The 25,032-nt window shown below is 38.8% G+C and overlaps 1 long non-coding RNA gene across 2 annotated transcripts in view; it reads left to right on the plus strand.

The window, feature by feature from the left end:
- LOC107034242 (uncharacterized) overlaps nt 1-25,032 on the plus strand; it is a 156,519-nt gene that overhangs the window by 11,699 nt on the left and 119,788 nt on the right. The gene's annotated exons all lie outside the window — the stretch shown is intronic.

Raw genomic sequence — 25,032 nt, forward strand, 5'->3', positions numbered from 1 at the left:
CTTGAGTTATAGATGGGCAGTAATACAAGGTACTGACAGGGCATTTATGTAGACAATCCCTGAGCCGTATTCACAAGTCTGGGGCTGCTGGGTTTTGTGGAATGCAGTTGCATCTTTTATGCTTGTAACCCTTAGGTGCTCAAACTCCAAAAACAATATGAAAGAGGGTGGAAGTGGAACTCAGGAGAAACGTAATTTCATAGTGCTGGTGATTCTGTGGCCCACTGCACTCAGCGAGTGTAAGCCTGGGAGAAGGAATGAATGGGAGTGCGTGTAAGCCCGCGGGGAAGGATGTGAATCTGCTTTTCCCTCATTTCCTCGAGTGCCTCTTCAAGCATGAGTGTGCTACTGCATTGGGGATGATTTTAATGGTGAGTGATCTGCATTCCTCATGAAGATGGCTTCCAAACACAAGCTGGTTGCTTCAACTGGAGCTCAGCTGAAGAATGTGGGTTTGTTCTCTTGGATTTATTAAGAGATTGTATATCAACAAAGTAGTGCCTTTCCAAGGGATTTTCAAGGATAATTTGGCTGTATGCAATTTTTACCCTGTGCATAGACTTTAGAGTGAACTCCATAGGAGAGAAGACCCTGGTGAACTCAGATTCTTGCTCTCTTGCTCTAAGTGAGTCTTCATCCTGTTTCTCTGATTCTGCTTCTTAAGCAGGAGCCTTGTTGGGGGAGAGGGAAACTGAGTCAAGTTTCAGGAAGAGTCATGGGAGATGCATTTGTCACCAGCCATGTATGTTCTAAGGAAGAGAATGACCTGGCTGTACAGGTACCCTTTCCTGGGACAGGCGTGGGGTTATGGTGAACATGGGAATTTGGTACCACTTTCTCCTTTGTTTACTATGCACAGTAAAATTTATCTTTTATAAACTGCTTGATTCAGGCACATGGCTTGGATTAGGAGGACTGTGGTAAACAGTTTGCACCATCATAACTCTTCCAGCTAACTTAAGTACGATTATACAAGAGCTGGCAGTGTAAGCCCATTCATTTTTGTGTAGAACTCTATAGAAACCGAAATAAAAATTTAATCCTATTAATAAAGACAACCAACCAACGATAACATATTTGTCTAGCACTTTGAAAATGTCAGGTTGATTCACAGTTGTAACGTTACTATAATTCACCCTGGTGGGAACTACTTATAACAGTAAAACAGATTGCAGTGACTCCAAAATAAATGGTTGTGTGTGTCTACATACATCTACTGGCCATGGGCACAGATGGTTGTGTCATTGTATTGTTGATCTATAACAAATAGATGGCCAGTTATTTCTCAAGGGAAAAGGGGTTTATTCAAGACCAGCAAAGAACTGCAATTCAGAGTCTGCAACCATGGGGAATCATGTGTCAGTCCCTCAGACAGCAAGGGGAGAGCTCTTTTACAGAGGGGTAAAGGAGCTAGGAAGGCTGTAGTAACAGAGTCCATTGGAGGAATTGAGAGTTCAAAGCATAGTGGCTTTTCATTGGCTGACTTGTGACAGCCTCTTATTGGCTGAGCTCTTGCTGGGCAAGAAGGGGAGGTTTGTCTTCCTATTGGGCTCTGCTATCATCATCTGGCATGAGAGCTTCCTTTTTGGCCTCTTAACTATTTTAATTGAGGTCTTTATTAATTTTTATAGTATGCAATAGGCAGTCATTTGTATTGATTGAGTGCTTTAAAGTATGAAGTTTCTTTGCAGAGATGCACAAGAAACAGTGGTTATTTCTGGGGAGGAGGTTTAGGAGGATTGGGGGGGGGATGTTTGGATTTTTTTTTCTATTACATGCATATACCCCTGGTTAAAAAACACAACAAAACTATGGGTGGAACCAACCTTTCGATGGTGCTAAGCCACCAGAATAGGGAGGGGAAGGCCCAGGAGCTGGGATGCCAAACAGTCATGATTCCTAGAGAAACTGACACATCCCACTGTGGCTGTTGGAGCCCCAAGAAGACTTTCTGGGCCAGGGGCATGTGTTGCCAAGAAGCCTATTAGCAATAGGTAATGTGGGTCCATTCCTGGACTCCACCAAGCAGAAGATCTGAGGGGTACCAGGAAGAAAACCCCTTTCTCCTAGCTTTTATCTTTGTCTTGATAACAGAAAGTAATGACCTGCAAATTTAGGTCCATGCCCAGAACTGTCATGATGGGCTTGAATTTTCTCATCTTTCATCTCTCCTTTCCTTTCCCTTTGTGAGATGGAGGTGTTAGCAGTACAGTGGATGTTGTGTGGGAGGGGGCACAAAGTAGAGAACCAAGAAGCACAGGGGTTCCTGGAGCTGATGGTGCCCAGTAACCCCTCTCTGGGTGGGCAGTTCTCTTGGCCAGTCTGCATTTATTTGATTCTTCTGAAAGAATAGCATCTTGGTCACTTTTCACCTTGATAGATTTCTCTTTTTGCCGTCTTTGCAGATCTGTCTTCACTGAACGTCTGTGATGTTAACGCTGTTATTTCTTTCAGACACTTTTTTTTTTTCAGGCAGATATTCAGAAAGCTGAAATTCTGTTTTGGGCCTTTTTGATGATTGATTGAACTTGCCTTCAGATTCCACTCTCAGTTTCTACCTATTCTCTTCAGTGTTGAAGTTGGGACTGTGTCGAGGAGAGGAGTGTGAAAAGTGTGTCTCCATACTCTGTGGACGGAACTGGGTCTTCTGTTTCTTTGGAAAACCCAAACTAATACAGGCTCCTACCATTCCATCGTCCCACAGAGACTGGGAGACAGGGATGCTATCTTCTTTGATGATTGTGTTTTAAAGGAATGGCTCCCAGGTTCTTGAGACAGACATCCCTGAGTTGCAAAACTGGCAAAAGGCTGGGAGACGATTTACATCTCAACGAGGTAGAAAAATAATTTATAATTGCAAGTTTTCTGAAGTAAATGCTCTAAGGAAAGGGAGGTCAAGGGCCTATACTCAGGAAAAATCCCAAAGCTTTGTCAAGACGAGAAGATTAAGGTCATCTTTGCTACCTTTCAGGGACTGTGAGATTCAGAACTGTATGTGGGTATCAATAGCAGAAGGCATATAATTTTTACATAGTATTTTCAAAATGATTTTGCACTTAAAAATGTTGTTAGATAACTGCCATGAACAAGAACTTGGTTTCTCCTGAGCAAAAGTAATTAACCTAAATAAGCTAAAGCAGTTTATTAACGTTCATTTGTGAACCAGGCCTTGTTTATGAAATTGATTTGATTGGCTATCTTGTGACATTTGTCCTGGGTGTCAACATTGCAGTTTATGGCTCTATAGAGGGTGTGATAGTAAATAAGCCGGATGAGATATGTGCCTGCCTAGTGGGGTGATACAACATAGTGAATATGAAAGCATCTGGCAAAGTGTCTTACATGAGATGTCCTCAAAAAATGTTGTTGAAAGTGAAAATTGGACTTGTTCCCATTTCCTGGTCCCAGACAGAGTGCCCGATGGTATTTTATCCCCGCAAGTATTCCTGCCAGAGGCTTGCAATCCTGTGTTCTTAGCATCTTCAGATGAGAAATTGCTATTCCTTCTGTGCCATCAGATCTCCAGGGATTACACGTGTTACGGGGAGAAACTCGAGGACATCTGGGGATGGTTTGAAACTGGTGGGCAGTGGGGAGATATGTGAGGGAGTAAAGAAATGACGGAACAGCAAGAGAGGGGATTTTAGGAAAAAATTTTTAGGAGCAGGGAGCAGGAGATGACAGGAATAGACAGCAGCCACCCACCGAACATGCAGAGAGCTTTCTGCCCTGCCTCATGGCATGGAGGTGGGAGGAGAAGGCTAAGTCCTGGCAAGAATCCTCTGACCACTCCAGGTTTGCATAGCAGTTAAAAGCGGGGACTTTAAGGAGTCTGGTTAGAACCATCTGCTTGCATTCTGACTCCAGCAGCCGGCTGTGTGACTTAGTGTGTATTATTCCACCTTAGTGTCGTTGACAAAAGAAGGATAATTACGTATACCTCATTTGTGGGCGTTAAATGGGATGTGTATAAACACTGAGCAAAGTGGTAGGTACAGTTGGGCCAAAACCAAATACTAAAAGCGGGGACAGGACTGGGAAATGCCAGCTTCCCCTGAGGAGGTTTTCAGAGAGCCTCCCTGCCAGTGTTTAAGCTGCCCCTACTTGCAGTCTCTGGGCTAAGAATGAAACTCATTAAAGCAAATTCTCTTTTGAGGAGAGGGGAGAGGAGAGGGTTTTGAACGAGCCAGTTGACAGTGTTATGAGAAAGCAGAAAGTGTGGGCCTGCTGTAGCCAGCTAACTGGCTGAGGGTTGGTTTTGCACCTCTGATTATTCATTTTTTTGTGATTCAGAAATTGCCTAAATGTTTTAATTATGTTCCTTTCATTGTATTTTAATGAGCTAATGAATTCTTTCATCCATTTTTTTAATCCTACAATGGGCCAATAATTATAACACCCAGATAATCTTTGAAAATTGCCAGGAATCAAAATTCAGTCGTGTTCTTTCCTGGGTATTAAAATGAATGTGCTAATTTTGTTAGCTAACACGCATCTTTGAATACCCACTGTGCATCGAGCCCCGCACAGAATGTGAGGGGAAGTGAAATACAAAAGAACCAGAAGTCTACCTTAGCTTTAGTTTTACTTCGGAATGTAAATAAATCATCTCCTTTATTCATTCATTTACTTAACAACTATGCTGGCACACATACTGTACGTTGGGCACTGTGCCACGTATGCTGTGATTGGATGCTACTGGGACATATATAAGGCCAGGATTAGAGAGAGATGTACTTGCAGGAAATGGAACCAGATCACCGAGACTTTATATAGAATTAGGTGAAGGGGTGCCATTAAAGATTTTCAGCAAGGAGTCATGTGGTCAGAATTACATGCTTTATGTACATGACGTTAGCTGTAATGAGGAAGATGGATTAGAGAGAGGTCCTGGTTACGATGAGACCTCTATGGTTTTGCAAGAGAAAATGAAGGCAGTGAAAGCAGGGGTAGACAGTGGGCACATGAGGATTTCTACTTTCCTTTTTCCTGCTTTCCAAGAGGCTTTGATTTCAGTGGGGATCTATGTGGTTCTGAAGAAGCTGATTCCACCTGTGGCTCCGTGGGGATGGGTAGAGCTTGCGATTTGGGCTAAGCTAATCACACTGGGTTTAGGAGAATGGAGTGTACTGATGAGCACAGACTAAGGCACCTGCATCACCTAGAGAACTGGGCATTGGTTTAGAGGTGAGCATTTTACCTAGCAGAGTCCAATCACAGTGAGTCTCAACTTCTCTGGGGGTTCTGTGACCAGATACTCTTTCTTTCTCTGGAAAGTGTAATGTATATATATATATATATGAGATGGACTCACTGAAAATCACGTTATTTTCCAGAGCCAATTGCAAGCAGATGTAGGGACAGATATAAGACTCAAAGTAGCCTCCAGGAGAGCTCTTGAGAACTACCCACTTAGGTCAAGAGAGTCAAAATGACCACTGAGGACATCTGTGGTGGCTTCTCTGACCTTCACCCTTAGTCAGGGTTTGTTGTTCTCCTTATGTAAGCCCTTTATATTTTGACATACATGAGAGGTTTCTTTTTTCTTATACAAAACTTGGTTGTTACAAAGTGGTAGTTAAATCCATAAGGGAGATTGACTGAGAGAATTGTCTCCAGTTGGGAGGAGATGTGGTTACATGTGAAACCTCAAGGAGTACCATTATTTGGGGATTAGTAGAGGAAGATTAGAAAGAAGAGCAAAAGGGAACTGTCTGGTGCAAAGGAAGAGAACCACTAGACTAGAACAGCATAAAAACCAAAGCAGTAAGTTTCAAGGAGGAGAAGAAATTACCAAAGTAATGGGACTTGGCAAGAAAGAGCAAAAGAGCAAACAGATTTGGTGGCTAAAGGTCAAACAGGACCTTAGCAAGAATAGTTTCAGTTGAGTGGTAAAAGGTGAAGCCATATTGTAGGGTCTCCTGGGAGAATGGGTCCAGTCAACTCACTCATACAAAAAGATAGCATCTGAGTTTTGGCCACCTAGTACACTTCAACACGTTGCTCTATTGGGAAGTTTCCCCCTGTATATCTCAAGTGTTCCGAGGTGGAAACTTGACATTTTCTTCTTCCCCAACCTTCCTTGCTACTAGAGCAAAGACATGTAACTTGGGCTCTCATAACCAAAGGCACCCATTTGAGATTTTGATCCAGAAGACACTGACCCGAAGAAGGAAGCATAGTGCAACTCTGGTAAAGGTCCACATTGAAAACACTTAACGGTACTGTATCTCGAGAGCCTGAAGATATCCATACCCTTTGATCCAGTAATCTCACCATGCAAAATTGGAAATAAGTACCAGAAGCCAAAAGCTATACTTATGAAGATGATCACTGCTGCATCTTTTATATATAAAAGGAAAAAATGGAACTGAACTAAATGCCCATCCTTAGTGGGATGGTCAAGTAAACCATGATATGTCGATGGAATATTATTCAATCTGTAGCTTTCACATTAGTGCCTATCATATAGTAGGTGCTTGTTAAAAGAATATTAAAATGAAAATTAGACTGTGCATGGGAGAACTTTTATGGTTTGTGATAATGTTAAGTAAAAGCCAAAGTGAATTTCCGTAAGTGATTTCATTAGGTGATTCCATCAACAGGCTTCAAAAGAGTTCTGTTGATTAGCCCACCAAGCCAGAGAATTATGACTCATGTCTTGGGAAGCTGGCTGCTTCTGTGACATTGCAGTCCATCAACACTCTCTGGAGGCTTCCACCTTCTTGCATCTTCAGAGAGACATGAGAGAGAACATCAAAGATGGGGAAGTTTGTAGTTGAAGCTATGCTCTACTTCTCTGTTTGGCAGCTTTAATTGGGAGTCTGAGAGGCAACAGAATCTGGGCTTTGCAGCCTGTATCAGCTGGTGGTGTTCAGGTATGTGCATTAATAAATCTTACTAGATTGGCCTAAATATTTTAAACCACTTCTGTTTTCCTCACTTAAGAAGTCTAGAGGTAGACAGTCCTGGATGGCTTGGTGGCTTACAAAGATGTGTGATCTAGGCTGCTTCTAGCCTTTGTTCTCTGTGTGTGGCTCCTTGTCCCCAGGCGGCTATAGTAAACCCACAGTCCTGGTAGAGGGAAGATGAAGCACCTGTAAGACTTCTGCTTTCATCTCCCTGGCCAGAACTGTCAGCAGATCATCCTTAGCTCCCAGGAACGCTGGGAGATTTTTGTTCTCGGTTTCAGACTCTCTCTTTCCTTATCTTAAAAGGGAAATTCAGTGGCCTTTCTTATATGGTTGTTGTGAGGGTCCAAAAAGTGAATCAGGAAAAAATCTCATCCAGCACCAGAAGTAAGGTATGCTCAGAATAAACTCAGTGGAGCTGGGACCCCCAAGGAGCCCAAGAATGGAGTCGCATTCAAGTGAGATACACGTGCGATTTCAAAAATGTTGAGGAGTGTATATGTTTGCACTTAAATTTTAAGTTTAAAAAATGAAGAATATACATAGTTGAGAGACAAATAGTCCTTTATCCTCCATACTTCCCTCAATTTCCAGGATGTGACTCCTCAGAAGCAATCACTGTGAAATTTTAGGGGGAGTATATCTTCTGGAATTTCTCTCAATTTCTAAATAGCATATTTCTATTGATATCTGTACCGAATACCCACTTGGACCTACTGATAGTTCCACCCTAGTGTCCATTGAAAAACTACTGTGAAAAGTGAGAATTTGCTGTGTGAGACTCTACCACCCACACGCACACGCACACGCACACGCACACTCACACACTTCGCCACCCCTTGTATGGTTGTATCATCATTTTGGTTAGATCAGTATTTAGTGTTTTACTATTCAGAGCTGAGCCATATAGTTCCTGCAATGATTAAATTTTGTCTTGAGTGAAGTTAATAACTTTCATTTTAAAATTTTTTGCTGAGCTTTTAATGTACCCATCAATAATTTGTGTCAGTCTCTGCACTAGACATATAAACCTCATCTCCATATGTTAAAACACACCCAGTGTCATCTTTTTCCCCTGGTGCTCTCTGTTGCCTTATTTAAATATAGGCTGCTGCATAGTATTCATCCTGGGAATTTTTTCTTCTCCACTGGCCAGGGGATTCTGTTCACTGCTCTGCTGGGTAGAATGTCTGTCTTCTGGGTCCTCTGTTGTTCTCCTTCTTGATTGTGCCTTCATCTTGGTGTCATTCCTTGCACTAATTTCTGGAGAATGAGTTCTCGGAAGGTAGACTATTTGAGCTCTAGCATATCTGAAAATGTCTCTTGTCCTACCACCACCCTCAATGAATAGTTTAGCTGCATGTAGAAATCTAGGGTGTATCTTGCTCCCAAAGACCTTGAAAGCATTGCTCTGTTGTCTTCCCCATTGTCAGTATATATTCTAGCTTGTTACACTGCGACTGAGAAATCTGACAAATCTGGTACTGATCCTTGTATGGACTATTCTTCCCTCTGAAAGGTCTTGGGAGGAATCTGCGCTTCACCCCAAAAGTTATGAACTCTTTTTTGATCTGATATTCCTCTTTATAGCCTTCTCTTCATGCTTTATGGAGACAGAATCCTCTCTTTTGCATATTTCTTGTGAGTGTGTTGGGGTAAGTTTTCTTGTCCATGCTTTCTTTCTCAGACTTCTGTTTATTTTAATATCTGTCTTTCAAGTGGAGGATTTTCTTAAACATCTTCTGATTCTCAGCTGCTGTTTCACATTTGAGAATGAAGTTCTGATCTAGAAGCCGTGTGCAAGGGTACCAGGTGGGGTTGTTTGAAAGGCTGGGCTTATGGAACAAAGACTTGCTATTTTGTTGGGGATCCTCAAATATCACCATCTTTGGTCTTGTCTTTAGGGATGGTCACTTTACAGAGAGTTCCTCCCATGCAGGCTTGGAAACTGGCTGGCTGCCAGTATTCTGTAAGCATGTGTGGCAAAAGACACTGCGGATTTCACCTTGCAGTCACCTAATCCCTGCTACCTTTTTGGAAGATCATCCTTTTCCTTACCTGTCCCTTGTGTTTCAGCCTCTCCAGGAGAGGGAATTCTGAGTCTTCTGTCAGGTGAAGGAGGGATGGGTGGTTGGCTGACAGCCTGGGATAGGTGGTTAAGAAGTCTGTCTTAAAGAATTATTATGAAATAGGACATTCAAAAGGTATGAAGAATAATAGTTAACTGATGACCCTATTTCCAGATATTTATCTAGAAAAAAAATCCCATTAAATACACCAAAACAAAAAGTTTAGGGGGATGGTTAAGCTCAGTGGTAGAGCACATTCTTAGCATGCATGAAGTTCTGCGTTCAATGCCCATCACCTCCATTAAAAAAAAAGTTTGGAATACACACACACACATTCCCCCCCCACATTTTTTTTAAAGAAGGGATGGCTGAACTGACAGGAACATAAAGAAAACAGTCAGAGGCCAAACTGACGCAACACTGTGAATCTAGAGAGCAAAGCAAGTGCAGGAGCAGTTGCTCGCCCCTGATGGTTTAGGCCTTTGATGTAATGGCCACTCAGGGTCGGCTGACAAAGCCCCCTGTCTGGCAGCAGGGTAGTTCAGGGCAGAGACCCTTGTGTACAGTTAGAGCTCCCAGAAGGCTCTGCCCTCAGTGAAGGTTGGAGCTGAACCCATTCTCCTCTGAAAAGGAGATAGGCAAAGAAACCCAGGCTGACGTACAGCCCATCTCTTCTTCCCTGTACCTGCCGGCCTTCAGAGGTTTCCAGAACCTCTAGCTTCAGACACTTTTGGTGCTCTGTATCATAAGCCCTCTTGCTTCTTAGCTTGGCTTCCACACGCAGGTAGCTTTCTGCTCTACCATTCGCTGAGGCAGTGGCCTCATCTCCACGTGTTTCCAGGTTTTGAAACTGCTGTCTTTGCTGTTTCCTGTTCTCTCTGTCCTCATGGGTGTTTGCCTTTATCCTGTTTCTGGAACAAAGTGGTGGTTTAGGGAAAAGGAGAGGTAAATATCAATGATTAACATGTAAACATTTTAAACAGGAAGTCCAAAGTGTAGAGCTTTGCTAGTGTATCCATAGTCCATCTCATAGTAAAGTTTCTTCAAAAGACTGCGAGCACCGCTCCGTCGGCTCACAATTTCCTGTACAGAGCAGCTGCTCAGTTCTCTCGTTTCCCAGCAGCACACACCATTCTTTCACTGTCTCCCTGCACTGCCATCATATCGCGCTTCTTCCATCTTTGAACACTGGGATTTATAAAAGTATTTCTGGTGATACTAATGTGTCATGAAGGTTGAGAACCACTGCTTTTCAGAGATCTGTTGATACCTGGATCGATCTAGTGGAGACTGTCCATTAGCAATTGGATGGTTAGTAACATCGTAGGCTGAGCTGACTCCAGCTGTCTGCTTCGAGTTGTCTAGCTATCATAGTTTCGACCTTTTGGAGTCTGTCCCTGCTCCTTTCAGGGTATGCAGATAGTGTGTGCACTTGGACACCTGGACATGTGCTCTTGGCTTGTAGTCAGAGACTTCACCGACTGCCTTACTGTCTTGCCATGACCGCTTGCAGAAACTTCTGAGATCTGATACTGATTTGTTACCAAAAAGCAACTCCATGTGAAAAATACTGTCTGCAGTTAGACAACTACACTTTTTTTTTTTTAAGTGGGAGAAAAATACAAGCTCAATCTGCAGTGATGCCTTTGGGAAGTTGAGATGCTTTTATGAGTTACTGTAGTTATTCAGTTCTAGGCAGTCATAATCATAATCCAATACTACATTAAGTCAAAAACACTGCCTTAGTTTCTAATAAGAGTGCACATAATTTTGGCTGTCAGAGTAAAAAGGATGACGTAGGATGTAAGTGTTGGCATTAACTTCAATGAACATTTATGGCATCTTCCTGGGGTGAATTGCAGTATTAAAAATGATGTGAGGAATACAGAAATGAAAAAGACACTTTCTTACTCTAAGGAATTTCCAATCTAGAACAGAATTTACAATATAGATGAGGAGAAAGATAACGCCAACCTAAGAAAAAATCAGAAAAGGTCATCATAAAGGCACAGTAACAGTGACCTCCTTTCTTACAGTTATTAGAAAGGTGAACAGAGCTTTACTTACTTATTTTGGGGGGTGGGTAATTAGGTTTATTTTTTTAATGGATGTATTAGGGATTGAACCCAGGACTTCACACATGCTAAGCACATACTCTGCCACTGAGCTATATCTTCCCTCCTGGCAACAGAGCTTTATTTTCCAATAGAAGGTCTGGAAGATAAAAAGGAAATACCCTCTGAGTCCAAAGAGAGAAGATGCATGTCAGCACCATGCCCACTTGGAAGGTGCTTAGTATTTGTTAAATGCCTACCATGTGCTGGGCATGGATCACAGTTTCAGGGACCTGTGCTCCCTCCAGCACGATGAGTAGTTTCAAGTGTGATGTGGGCGAGTCTGGCTGCTCTGTTAAAACCTTTCCTCCTCCTACTTCTAACTGATTCAGGTACTTATTCTTAGGATATCTATTCAAGGATGCTACATGTCACTCTGTAACACCTTGGGACATAGAAGATGTGTCCTTAGAAAGTCCCACTGGGCAATTAAGTTCAGCGTGAACCACTCAGTGTCTATAAGAATACTCTTATCAGTACTCTTACCATCTCTCAAGGAAGCCTGTCACTTGTAGGACAGCATGTGTTGTTAAAAATATTTTGTTTTTCTTTTTATCTTGAGGCGAAATCGATAGACCACATTTAACTTTCTTGACCATAATAGAATTCTGCTTCTTTTTCAACATGCGTGAGCATATTGAAAAATCTTTGAAGTCCGCCCAGAGAAAACTGTTCATGAAACAAAAATGTCCCCGGTCTCCTTTATTTCCAGTTATCTACTTTTACACCTTGGCTTTGATTTCAATACAGGCTTTGTAGTTCACTAGACTCCAAAGCAGCAATGGGTAAATTTCTAGATAAGAACAGAAAATACTGATATTTCCATTTCCAGTCAGTTTAGTAGCCCAGGTTCTCAAATAAAACACTTTTCACTGAATGGCTACTCTTCAGTTTTTGCACAGTGGGCTTCTGGAAATTGACCAGTAAGGACTTAGTGAGTACCTAATAGTTGCTCAGATAAGCAGCATTAAGCATGCATAGAGATAAAACACATGGTCTCAAGTCTCAAGAAGCTTGCTGTCTAGCTAGGGAGACATTGATAGGTTTGAAATGAAAGTAAACACTGCATCGGCAGGTTGGAAAATGTGTAAAACTTTTTTCACATTTAAAAATTTTAGCAGTGGCTGAGAAAAATTTGACCTCCGTATTAAATACAAATTGAGAAATATTTACTGACTCTTTTTTTAAAACTGACTTTTAATCTTTAATTAGGCTGAATTTTTAATTTATTTAAGATTCCATATATAAGTAATATGATACTTGTCTTTCTCTGTCTTATTTTACTTACTATGATAATCTCTAGGTCCATCCATGATTAGACTGATGCATTTTATGAGCAAAGACTAGCCAGAGGTCCTTCTCATCTTTGTCCCATGTCTGTTTCATCTAGGTCAGTTCTGTCTCACATAAAGACAATGCAAGCCATTGTATAATTAAAATTTTTCTAGTAGCCATGTTGAAAAACTAAAAGAAATAGGTACAATTAAGTTTAATAATGTATTATTGAACCCATTATATCTAAAATATTATTTCAACATATAATCATTATAAAAATTATTAATGAGATTTTTACATTTCTTATTCCATACTGAATTCTTCAAACTCTTAATGTACTTAAACTTATAGTATCTCTATGCAGGTGCTAAATTTTTTATCAGAAATAGTTGCTTTATGTTTGGATTTTAAAAATTTACAGTTGAGAAGTAAATTCACATTCCCAAGTTGTTCCAAATACACTTAACTTTTTTCTCTCAATAACTCTGTCAAGTATCAGTTTTAAAATTAAAATTAAATAAAAAATATAAATACATTTTCTCAGTTGCACTAGTCATAACATTTGAAGTGCTTAATAGCCACATTTGAAGTGCTCAGTAGCCTTGTGGCTAGTGGCTACCATATTGGACAACACTCAGGTCAAGGAGATAAGGTCATGTCCAGAATGCTAAGTAGTTCTCCCTTATTTGAGGTTTTGCTTTCCAGTGTTTCAATTACCCACAGTCAACTGCAGTCCAAAAATATTAAATGGAATATTTCAGAAGTAAATAATTCATAAGTTTTAAATTCCCTGCTGTTTGGAGTAGCATGGTGCGATCTCATGCCATCTTGCTCTGTCCCGCTTGGGATGTGAATCGTCCTTTTGTCCAGCTTACCTGCCCATTAGTCAGTCAGTAGCCATCTTGTTTATTAATTGACTGTCTTGGTATCCCAGTGCTTGTATTCAAGTAACCCTTATTTTACTTAATACTGACCCCAAAGCATAAAGGTGGTGATGCTGGCAATTCAGATATGCCAAGGAGAAGCTGTAAAGTGCTTCCTTTTAAGTGAGAAAGTGAAAGCTCTTGACTTAATAGGAAAAGAAAAAAAAACTGCTCAGGTTACTAAGATCAAGGTAAGAACAAATCTGTTGGTGAAATTGTGAAGAAGGAAAAAGGAACTCATGCTAGCTTTGCTGTTGCACCTCAGACTGCCAAAGTTATGGCCCCAGTGAGTGATAAAAGCTTAGTTAAGATGGAGAAGGCTTTCAGTTTGTACAATGAGATATTTTGAGAGAGAGAAAGAGACTACATTCACCTAGCTTTTTTTTTTTGTCTTCATATTCTTTTTTTAAATACGTTTTTTGTTTTCATATTCTTTTTCATTATAGGTTACTACAAGTTATTGAATATAGTTCCCTGTGTAAACTTGTTTACCTGTTTTATGTATTGTAGTTAGTATCTGCAAATCTCAAATTCCAAATTTCACCTAACTTATTATAGTTACATTATTATAATTCTTCTATTTTATCATTATTGCTATTCTAATGCTGTGCATAATTTATAAGTTAAATTTTATTATAGGTGTGTATATGTAGGGGAAAAAACATGGTATATGTAGGATTTGGTATTATATACAGTTTTAGGCATCTACTGGGGATCTTGGCATGTATCCCATACAGCTAAAGGGGATTACTGTATTTGAAGATTTTATAATGTGGATCTAAAGAGAACTGTAGCTTTGCATTAAAGTGGCTTTCATAGGTCATTTAAAAAATGTACCTATTGAAGTATAAAATACATACAAAAAATGTACACATCAATGAATGTTCATAAAATGACCACATGTGTGTAAGCAGCACCCAGACCAAGAACAGAACATTACCAGCATTCTACAAAACCTCTTCTTTTCAAGATTTTTAGTCTTCTTGGTTATTTGCCTTTTCGTATATATTTTAGAATCACTTTATCAGTTTCTACAACATAATTTGCTGGATTTAAAAAAATTTTTTTAATGAAGTATAATTGACATACAACAATGTTAGTTTCATCTGTACAGCATAATGATTCATACATTGAGAAATCCTCACCACAATAAGTCTAGTTAATGTCTGTCACTATATATTGTTATAAAAATTTTTTTCTTGTATTGAGGACGTTTAAGATTTACCCTTAGCAACTGTCAAATATGCAGTGTAGTATTATCTATAGTCACCGTGCTATACATTATATCCCCATGACTTATTTACCTTATAGCTGAGAGTTTTCCTCTTTTGACCCTCTTCACCCATTTTGCCCACCCTCTACCCCCACGTCTGGCAACTACCAGCCTGTTCTCGGTATCTGTGAGCTTGGGTCGTTTGTGTGTGTTTTTTAGTTTTCACATAAAGGTAAGCTCATATGGCATTTGTCTTTCTCTGTCTTATTTCACTTCACGTAATGCCCTCATGGCCCATCCATATTGTCACAAATGGCAAGATTTCATTCTTTTCTATGGCTGAATAATATTCCAGTGTGTGTATATACCACATCTTCTTTATCCATTCATCTCTTGAGGGACACTTAGGTTGCTTCCATGTCTTGACTATAGTAAACAATTGTGCAGTAAACATTGGTGTGCATATGTCTTTTTGAATTAGTGTTTTTGTTTTCCTCAGGAACTCAGAAGTGGAATTGCTGGATCATATGTTAGTTTCTTTTCTAATTTTTTGAGGAACCTCCATACTGCTTTTCCATGGTGGCTGCATCATTCCCAACAAGAGTTTCCTTTTCTCCACATCCTTGGCAAAACTTACTATTTCTTGTTGTCTTGTTGATAGCCGTTCCAACAGGGGTGAGGTGATACCATCTCATTGTCGTTTTGAGTTGCGTTTCCCTGATGACTTGATAGTGAGCATTTTTCATGTGCCTATTAGCCAGCTGTTGTCTATGGACAAATGTCTATTCAGATACTCTGCCCATTTTTTAATTGAACTCTTTTGCTATTGAACACATTGTATGTGTTCTTTGTGTATTTTAGATTATAACCCCTCATCAGATAAAAGATTTGCAAATATTTCCTTCTATTTTGTAGGTAGCCTTTATTTTTTGGATAGTTTCCTTTGCTGTGCAGATGCTTTTTAGTTTGATGTAGTCTCACTTTGTTTATTTTGCTTTTGTTGCCTTTGCTCTGGTGTCAAATACAAAAAAAAAAAGTAATAAAATATCACCAAGACTGATGTCAAGGGGCTTACTGCCTATGTTTTCTTCTAGAAGTTTTATGGTTTCAGATCTCACATTTAAGTCTTGAATCCATTTTGAGTTTATTTTTGTGTGTGGTATAAGATAGAAGTCTAGTTTCATTCTTTTGCATGTGGCTGTCCAGTTTTCCCAACACCATTTATTGAAAAGACTATTTTTTTCACCATTGCATATTGTTAGCCCCTTTGTCATAAATTAATTGACAACATATGTGTGGATCTATTTCTAGACTGTATTCCATTGATCTATATGTCTGTTCATATGCTAATGCATACTGTTTGATTACTGTAGCTTTATAATATAGTTTGAAATCAGGGCATGTTAGACAATTTTTCTTTAGGACAGTTTTAAACAATAGAGTTAATTTACTTTACAGCTAAAAGATTTTTCAGATTTTCCATTTCTTTTGAGGCAATTTTGGTTAAGTTGTGTCAGATTATTTTGATTGTCTTAAGTATTAACTTTTTTTATGTGAATGTAGGATCTTGAGACATCTCTCTTTTCATTAGTGGTGGGGGTTTTATCTTTTTATTTTTTTTAGCCTGTCTCACCTGTGGCTCTTTGGTATCCTTTGTCTTATCAAAAAGCCAACAGTTGTCTTTGTTTATTCATTCTAACCTATCTATTTAATTACTTTCTTCTATTGTCTTTGTTTCTTTCTCATGGTTCTTTTGGGGTTTAATTTTCTGTTTTCTAACCTCTTGTAATGGACACCTAGATAATGATTTTAAGAGATTCTTTTCTAATATAGGCAAGTAACATTATAAATTTTCCTCAGAGTATCTTTCAGTGCTTCAGGTTTTCATATACCATATTTTCATTATTTGGTTATAGACATTTTTACAGATTTACGTTATGATTTTTGAAACTGCATAGGTCATTTAGAAAATCATTTACTTAATTTTCAAATATTTGAGAATTTCATAGTTACATTTTTGTTGATTTTCTGCTTAATAATTACTGTCACTGGAAGATATCTGTATAATTTCAATACTGTGGAATTTGTTAAGTTGTTTTATGGACAAGCACATGATTAATTTTAGGTAAGTGTCCATATGCAGTTGAAAACAATGTTTTGGGGTATAGAATTGTGTGTGTACATATAAATTATACATATAATAGACATAAATCACAAGTATGTCATATGTATGATATTTATAATTTTTAAAGCTCTTTTGCAATTATTTCTCTTTTGTCTGTTTTCCTATCAATTACTGAGAGGAATGTTAATATAATCCCACTATGACTGTAGATTTTTCTTTTTATTCTTTCGATTCTGACAATTTTACTCTATATTTTCAGACTCCTGTATCAAGTGCATACAAACTTAAAGGGGTCAGTCCAACAAGATCTAGCAATTTATCAGTACTCTGTATCTCTCTTTATCTCATGTAATGTTTCCTGCCTTAAAGAACAGTTTCCACAGTGGTAATAATTATACCAGCTTTATTTTGGTTTGCATGGTATTTTTTCTTTTTTTTTTTTTTTAACTTTCAACATTTCTATATAATTAAAGTGTTTTCCTGTAAGCAGAATATATCCTTATGTTTGGTTACTTTTATCCAGTCTGATAGTCTTTGTCTTTAAATTGAAGTATTTGGTCCCCTTAAATGTAACATAATTACTGATGAATTTGGATTTAAATACATATTATTATTTGCTTTCTGTTTCTCCCACCTAGTGTCTATTCATTTTGTTTTCTTTGCATTAACTTGTTAAAAAAATAAAATTCCGTCTTCCTATTAGCTTGTTTACTATGCTTTATTTTACTATTTTAGTGATTATCCCAGAGATTAGAACCTGTACGTTGACATTTTTTTCTAGTTTTATTGAGAAATAACTGACATAGGTCACTATATAAGTTTAAGGCATGCAGTATGATGGTTTGATTTACATATGTTGTGAAAGAATTACCATAATAGGTTCAGCCAACATCTATCGAGAAGGGAAAAAAATTCTCCATGTGGTGTGAACTCAGGATTTACTCTTTTAACAATTTTGTATTTTGACATATTGATGTATAATATATATTAGTATTTTTTTTACCATCTTCCAGACTGCAAAGAATTTTCTCATGTTTTATAATTTTTGTTTTTTTAAAGTTTTATCTCATTATGAGATAAACACTCAATAAATACTTGTGTTTATTCATATGCTTTCTCTTTCCAATATCCTTCATTTCTTCCTGTATTTTTTTGCTTTCTTCCGTTACCATTTTCCTTCTACCTTAAGAACATCCTTTACTACTACTTACGGGTCTATTGGTGACATTGTTTTGGGTCAATTTTCATTTGGTCGATTTTTTTCCATAGAACATATAAAGCATTGAATGCATAATTCCGCAGTCTTCTCCCTTGCACTCTTTTTAATGAAACATCAGCTGTAATTTTTTGAGATAAAGAATCTTTCTTTTGCTGCTTTGAAGATTTTTTTTATTTTTGTCTTGCTTTTCACCAGTTTTACAGTAATGTTTGCAAGGCTGATTTTCTTTGATATTACCCTGCTTGAGTTCATAGTGGTTCCTGAATCTGACCTGATATGTATAAGCAGATTGGGAAAAAAAATTTAGTCATCATCTTTCCATCTGTTACTTCCAATTCATTCTTTCATTCCTTCTCTGGAGCTCTATACACTGATGAGAACTTTTCACTATATTTTGTCTGCCTCCAGTCTACTTTTGGGAACTTTTTATTCTTTTGTCTCACTTTTTTTTTTGGTCTGAATATTTTCTTCTGATTACTTAGTTCACTAATTTTCATCTTTAGCTGCTGAATTTGATATTCTGTTAAATCCATCTATTGACTTAATTTCCATTATTATGTTTCCTGTTCTACAAATTTCCATTTGAAAAAGAATTTTTATAGTTTCTTCTTTTCCTCTATCTTTTTTCCCCTTGTACATGTTATGCATAATAACTTAAAATTCCATGATAGATAATCTGGATGCCTTGTGGGTTAATTACTTTTTGTTGGTTTTTATTCAAGTATTTTATTTTTATGCCTTAAAAAATTCTTGCTGGACACAATGTGTATAACATTCGTAGAGATAGTCTGAAGTTCTTGGAAAATTATATCTCCCTGCAGAGAGGATTTAATTTTGTTCCTGGCAGGTAGTTGGGACAGGGAAGATCACCTTAATTCAGTTACAGATTGAGCTGTTTGAAGCTGGGCTTTAGACTTTTGGAGGATTATTACTTTTTCTCCCTTACTCCCAGCGTGTAGCCTTTTGGGGGTTCCATATGAAAGAGTAGTATGTTTAATAGGGCTCCACCTCCCAATGGACCCTCCAACCACAACCTATGAGATTTCCAAGGTCTGCTCCATTTCTCAGTTGCTCAAGCTGCCACTCTGTGCTCGGTTGTGTAGGCTTTTAGCTGTTCATTTTGAATTAATAAACGCCTGGGTAGAAAAAGTGTTGCCAGATGTCAGGCCCACCAACTTGAACTTCCTTCTATCTGAAATCTTAATTCTCCAAGCCCTCGTGACCTTGGTAGCTCTCAGATGCTTTTAGTAGTTAAAAAAAAAAAAATTTCGTCAACTTTTTCAATTGTTCTCAGTGGGAGGGTTGATCTGAAACAGGCTAGTCTTACATTTCCATATAAAGTCTTGCCTTAGTGGTTGCCCAAGCCTCCCTTCCCGACTTTGCGTCCCTTCCTCTTCCACCTTCTGCCTTGCTGGCTGCGCGTCAGCCACCCTGAGCCTGTGCTTCCCTGCCTGGGACCTTTGAACTTGCTCTTCCTACGCCTGGAATTTCTTCTCTCTTTGTTTCCCTCCCCTTGCCTAGTAAGTATCTTTTTAGTTTGGAAACTAAGATCAGAAGCCAGTTCCCCAAATGAGAGGTCTTTCTTCCCGATTGCCTCTTTTCTAAACTTCTATTTCCATTTTCTTAATCTTTTTAGCATTTACAAGAATTGTATTAAATTATTGCATAATTCAGAGTTTAATGTTTCCCAGTGGATTCATTTCCTATGATTGCTGTAGCAACCACCACAAACTTGGTAGCAGAGAATAGCACAGATTTATTCTCTTACAGTTCTGAAGGCCAGAAGTCCAAAATCCATTTCCCTGGGCCAAAGTTCAGATGTTGACTGGGCTGATTCCTTTTGAGACTCTAGGGAATCATCGCTTTCCTTGCCTTTGCTAGCTTCTGGAGGCATCTGCACTCCATGGGTTTTGGTTCCCTCCCTTTGTCACACCAGTGTTTTGCTGTGTCATCACATCTCCTATTACTGCTCTGACCCTCCTTCCTTTTACTTATCCTTGTGATAGTAGTGGACCCACCCAGATAATCCATGATAATCTCTCAATTTTGAAATGCTTAGTTTAATCACATATGCAAAGTCCTCACTGCTGTTTAAGGTAACATTCCCAGGTTCTGGGGATAAGGATGTGTTTATCTTTGGGGAGCCTCTATTCACCCTACCACTGTCAGTATGGAAAGGAAACTCCACAAGGGCTGGAATTAGATTCCCCACTGCCCCCATTAATTGAGTCTCTAATATATGGTCTATAGTAGTAGGTACTTGAATATTTGTGGAATGAGTACTTCATCTCCAGGCCAGTGAGACACCTTTTGCATGTTGACATAAAGGCTTTCTGAAGAAAAGTGACTGAATTAAAAATGATTATGGACTGATAGTTACACTGAACATCTTCAGTGTACCAAGCAATGAGCTAAGAGTTTTACACTATTGTCCCTTTAATTTTCTCAGAAACCTTCTGATATACCTGAAGCTTAGCGAAGTTAAATAACCTGCTCAAAGTCACAGAGCAAGTGAGTAGCCAAGCTCAAATTCAAGTTCAGTTCTTCTGATTGCAAAACTCAAACTTCTAGTGTATATGTGGAATGTTCCCTTTAATTAAGGAGCTCATAGTTTACTAATAATACTTAATATTTGGTAGCATTTTACAAAAATCCTGTCCTGACACTTGCAGTTTTAATTAAGACTCACAAGTAAGAGGAAACAGTATGTATCCTGCAAAGGTAGCAACCATTTGTTGATGAGGAAATTCTAACAGGCCTAATAAAGATTGAGCATTTTGACTTTACTTGAAAGTGTTAATTTATACACTAACTATTGAAAATTATGTATTAATGATTAATGTCAATGAATAGAAAAAATTACATTTTTCTTAAAAACATAATTGAAGTTCAGAGTACGCCAGTTTAATAGCCCATTTAACATGCTGCTTTTGACAGGTTTTCTCCTTATGAAAACTTCATAGGAATCTCTAATTCTCTGCAACTAAAAGCTTATTGTCTTTTCATTATTTGATGTTAATAAAAGAAATGGCTGAAATGTTAGAGTTTGTTACAAGATCTCTTTTACGTTAGCTAAGGTAGCTAAGGGATAAATTATTCTTCGAGCCCGTGACTCACTCAAATTATTTGAGAATCCATGTTTTATACTTTTCTAAGGTCAAAAGGACAGACTTTATTTGGGCCCATTTGCTTATGAGTTTTGTGTTTGAGTGTAATCCTGACATGAGAAAGCTTGCTTCAAAGGAACTAGGACTGCCTACATTTTTCTATCGAATGATAAGCTGCAGTGGAAGTATTCCCAGGTGGGTTGAATTTGGAGAACTAAAAGTCTTCATGTCGGTAAGGCAGGTGGTCGGAGCCCTACTCCTGTCATGTGACAATACTGCCTCTTGTAGCAGCAGTGACAACCCATCTGCCTGCCTGACTCGGGGTGAGAACCCTCTTGCAACGATGCCTATGTGTTCAAACATCTTTCTAACCAGTAAGAGCGCTTTCTAACTCCCCTTCAGAAGGAAAAAGAGAGGTGCCAAAATATCTCTCCACAGTTGTTTATTAAAAAGTTCCAGCTGTAAAAATAGCATGTTCTTCCTGATCGTAAGGTTAATATATGTTTGTTACAAAAATCAAAATAGTTCATCTATAACCCCCTCAATAATACTGGTTCATATTCTGGTGAATAGTCTTCTGAATATTTTCCTGTATATGTACAAACATACATCCATATATAATTTTTATAAAAATGAAATACTGTTTTTCATAGTGAGTTTTAAACCTGCTTTTTCATGTGACAGTATATTGTCATCATCTTTCTAAGTCAGCTTATACAGATGTATTTTAAATATTTCATAGTAGGAGTGTGCTCTTACTCACTCATCCTTTCCCTGTTGAGGGGCGCTTTGATTGCTTTCATTGTTTTCTATTATAAACAGCATCATAATCTCCTTTCACATATGTCTTTCTACAGATGGTCTTTCAAATTAAGTCAGCAAATATTTCCTTATTCCATGTAGTGGTACGTACCTGATTGAGAGACATTGTCAGTCTCAGTAGATTTAAAATAGAGAAGTGAAATTAGCCATTAAACAAGTAATTAATACAAGATGGTTATTAAAGGGGAAACAAAGTACCATGGAGACATATAATAGACTTTCTTGGTTTTGATGCATCAGGTACAGCCTATCAGAGGACACATCATTTAAAATGAAACTAATTTGAAAGATTAACAAAAAAAGCTTGCAGATGGAGTTGATCCAGGGGCACTGGGTACTTTAGGTAGAGTGAACAGCATGGTAAGGGCCAGAAGTCAGAGAAAGCACGACATGTTCATGATTGCAGAGAAGGCCAGGATATAGAGTGAGCAGGAGAGAGGTACAGAATGATGCTTGACAGTGAGGCAGGGGCTAGGTTTTGTGAAAGAAATAATAATATGATCTGGAGGATTTTAGGCAGGCAAGGGGCATAGTCCCTCTAAATTTGAGGTTTTACTGATAAAATTGATAGCACTCCATGTTTGGATTCTGAGCATGAAAGAAAAGGATTAAGTGAGAATCTCAAGTTTCCAGCTTGAGCAGCGTGAGTGGGAACCGTGTGCCAGTTGTCAGGCCCTTGGTAGAGAAGCAGCTCACAGGAGGGGGAAGATGCTCTATCAGTTTTATACATTCTGAGTTTGAGTCACATCTCAGTATCAAAATGGGGGTGTCTGTAAATAAACAGCTTTACAGCTTACATGAAAGGACTGAGCTAGAGACATAGCTAAGTGAGTCATCAGCACACAGACGGTTATTAAAAGCATGGAGAAGATGTGACCACTCAGGGACAGTAGGAAAGCATGCAGACAGAGACCTGAGAGATTCTTACAATTGGGGATGGTGTGGGGGAGATGGTGGCAGAAGAAAGTACTAAGAAGGAATACCCAGAGACATAGGAGGTAAACCACAGAGCACCGGGTCATTGAAAGCAAGAGAAAGAAATACTGTTCTTGATGGAGAAAGTGGTAAATTGTGTCCAATGTTGAGGTGGCTTAGGTGGGTTAGGGGAAGGAAGAAGTGTGGAGTTAGTGCCATGGAGACCACTAATGGCCTTACTGGGAGTGGCTTGGTGGAGCTGAGGCTGAATAAGGAGGTCAGGAATGTGGAAAGTGTGTGTGTGATACTTTCCTTAGGTTGTAGTTTGTGTAATGGCAATGACCGGCCAATGATATATCATACAAGTTTTGCCACATTTTGCCTATTTACTTTTGGAAAGGTTTGATAAATTTGTAGTCTTTCCTACAGTTTTGTGAGGGTTTATTTTCACAAACCTTTGCCAGCTTAAAAAAAAATCATCCCAAATGTAATAAGCAAGTAAGACAAACCTAATTGATTTTTAATTTGTATTTGAGATTTCAACTCAGGCAATCTGGTACTAGAGTCTGTTATTTTAACCACTGTAAACTACTATGGAAACATTTATAAACTTGGTTTTCAACATACTGATTTAGAGATGCCTTTGAGACATTTTAAAAGAAATGTCAAGTAGGTATCTGTAACGAAATGTAAAGAAGCTGTACGGTTTGGAAGCTTAGAGGTGAGGTCTGGCTGGAGATTTTAAGAGCCATCAGATGGTATAATAGCTTATGGTTACGAAGGAGATTGCCTAGGGTTTGAGTATAGAGTCAGAGGACAAGCATGCTTGGGGCTGAGTTTGAAGCATCTCAAACATTTGATAGCTCTGTAGGTAAGATTAAGCTATGGACTTGGAGAAGGAACACTCAAGGAAGTAGGAGTGGAATTAGGAGATTATAATATCCTAAAATCCAATGAAAAGGAATATTTAAAAAGGAGGGTGTGGCCAAGAATGTCATAAAGAGGACATTAGTGACCTTATCCAGAGTAGATTTGTTAAGAGTGGGGGGGTACGTATAGCTCAGTGGTAGAGTGTGTGCTTAGCATGCACGAGGTCCTGGGTTCAATCCCCAGTGCCTCCATTAAAAGTAAATAAATAAATACACCTAATGACCTACTCCTCCCCCAAATTTTAAAAAAAGTGATAGAGAAATAGAAGCCACTTTAGTGTGGGTCAGGAGTGAAGTGGGGAGAAAAGAGACAGCAAGTATGGAAGTTGGATCATGCCGAAGAGAAGAGAGATTCAGCTCTGGCTGCAGGAGAATTTTGTTCAGGGGAGGTTTTTAAAACATTATTTGCTTGTTTTTAAGAGGGAATGACTTGAGCCTTCCCTGTTTAAAAGCTGATGCAGAGAGTCCAACTGAAGGGGATGAATTTGAATGTATAGGAGAAAGATGGCATAATAATTCAGTGAAATTCCTGAGAAGGGCTGGAAGGATGCAGTTCAACACCTGAGGAAGGTTGGTCATAGACAGGAGGTGGGCCACTTCTTCTGTTATAATCCTAGGAAAGTGAAGATAGTATTGGTGTGCAGGGCTCAGAGCATGAGGCTTGATGCATTTCTGTTTGATGGCTTTAGTTTTCTCTGTAAAAATCTGCTAGAGGGTAGGGGCAGGAAAGTGAGGAAGGGGAGACCAGCAGAGAATAACAAAGAAGATTGGAAGCAGGCATGTCGGTCAGGAGGCCGTTGTGAGAAACATGACAGGATTGCAGGGAAGTGTGCACACCAATTTGAAGATGGTCATCATACATTGATTAGCGAAACCAGTATGACTTCTTGTGTGACATTTGTCTAATAGAGTTTATCTGTGTAGGTAAACACATGGAGTAAATAGATAGCTCAACTTATTCAGGCTAACAATTTTGTCAAAGAGGAGCAACAAAATATAAAGAGACAAAGGATTTTAGGATATGGGTGAGGGTGTAATGGAAATGATAGACCATTGACTCTAAGTTGTATAAGAAGGGAAGAAAGTAGGTGCAAATGAATTGGAGAAAATTAGAAGGATCGGTGGATTGAAGAAGGTCACACGGAAGTCAAAGTGGTAATAGTTGTTGAAGCAAAGTGGACAGATGATCGACTGGTAGAACAGTTTTTAGGTAATGAAGTCTCATGGTCATGAGACTGAGTGGCAGAGGTTGGAGAGGTTGGAGAAAAGTCACTGGAGATGAGATCAAGGAATGAGAGGGCTGGACAGGAGGTCCAAGTGGAGATTAGAGTCAATCAGGATTTTGGAAGGACTTGATTTGGGGAGGAAGGCACTGACCCAGATGTATTTTGTGTATTTCATAATGTTATG

Source organism: Vicugna pacos, chromosome 11, assembly GCF_048564905.1.
Source record: "Vicugna pacos chromosome 11, VicPac4, whole genome shotgun sequence".
In the NCBI taxonomy this organism is placed as follows: Eukaryota; Metazoa; Chordata; class Mammalia; order Artiodactyla; family Camelidae; genus Vicugna; species Vicugna pacos.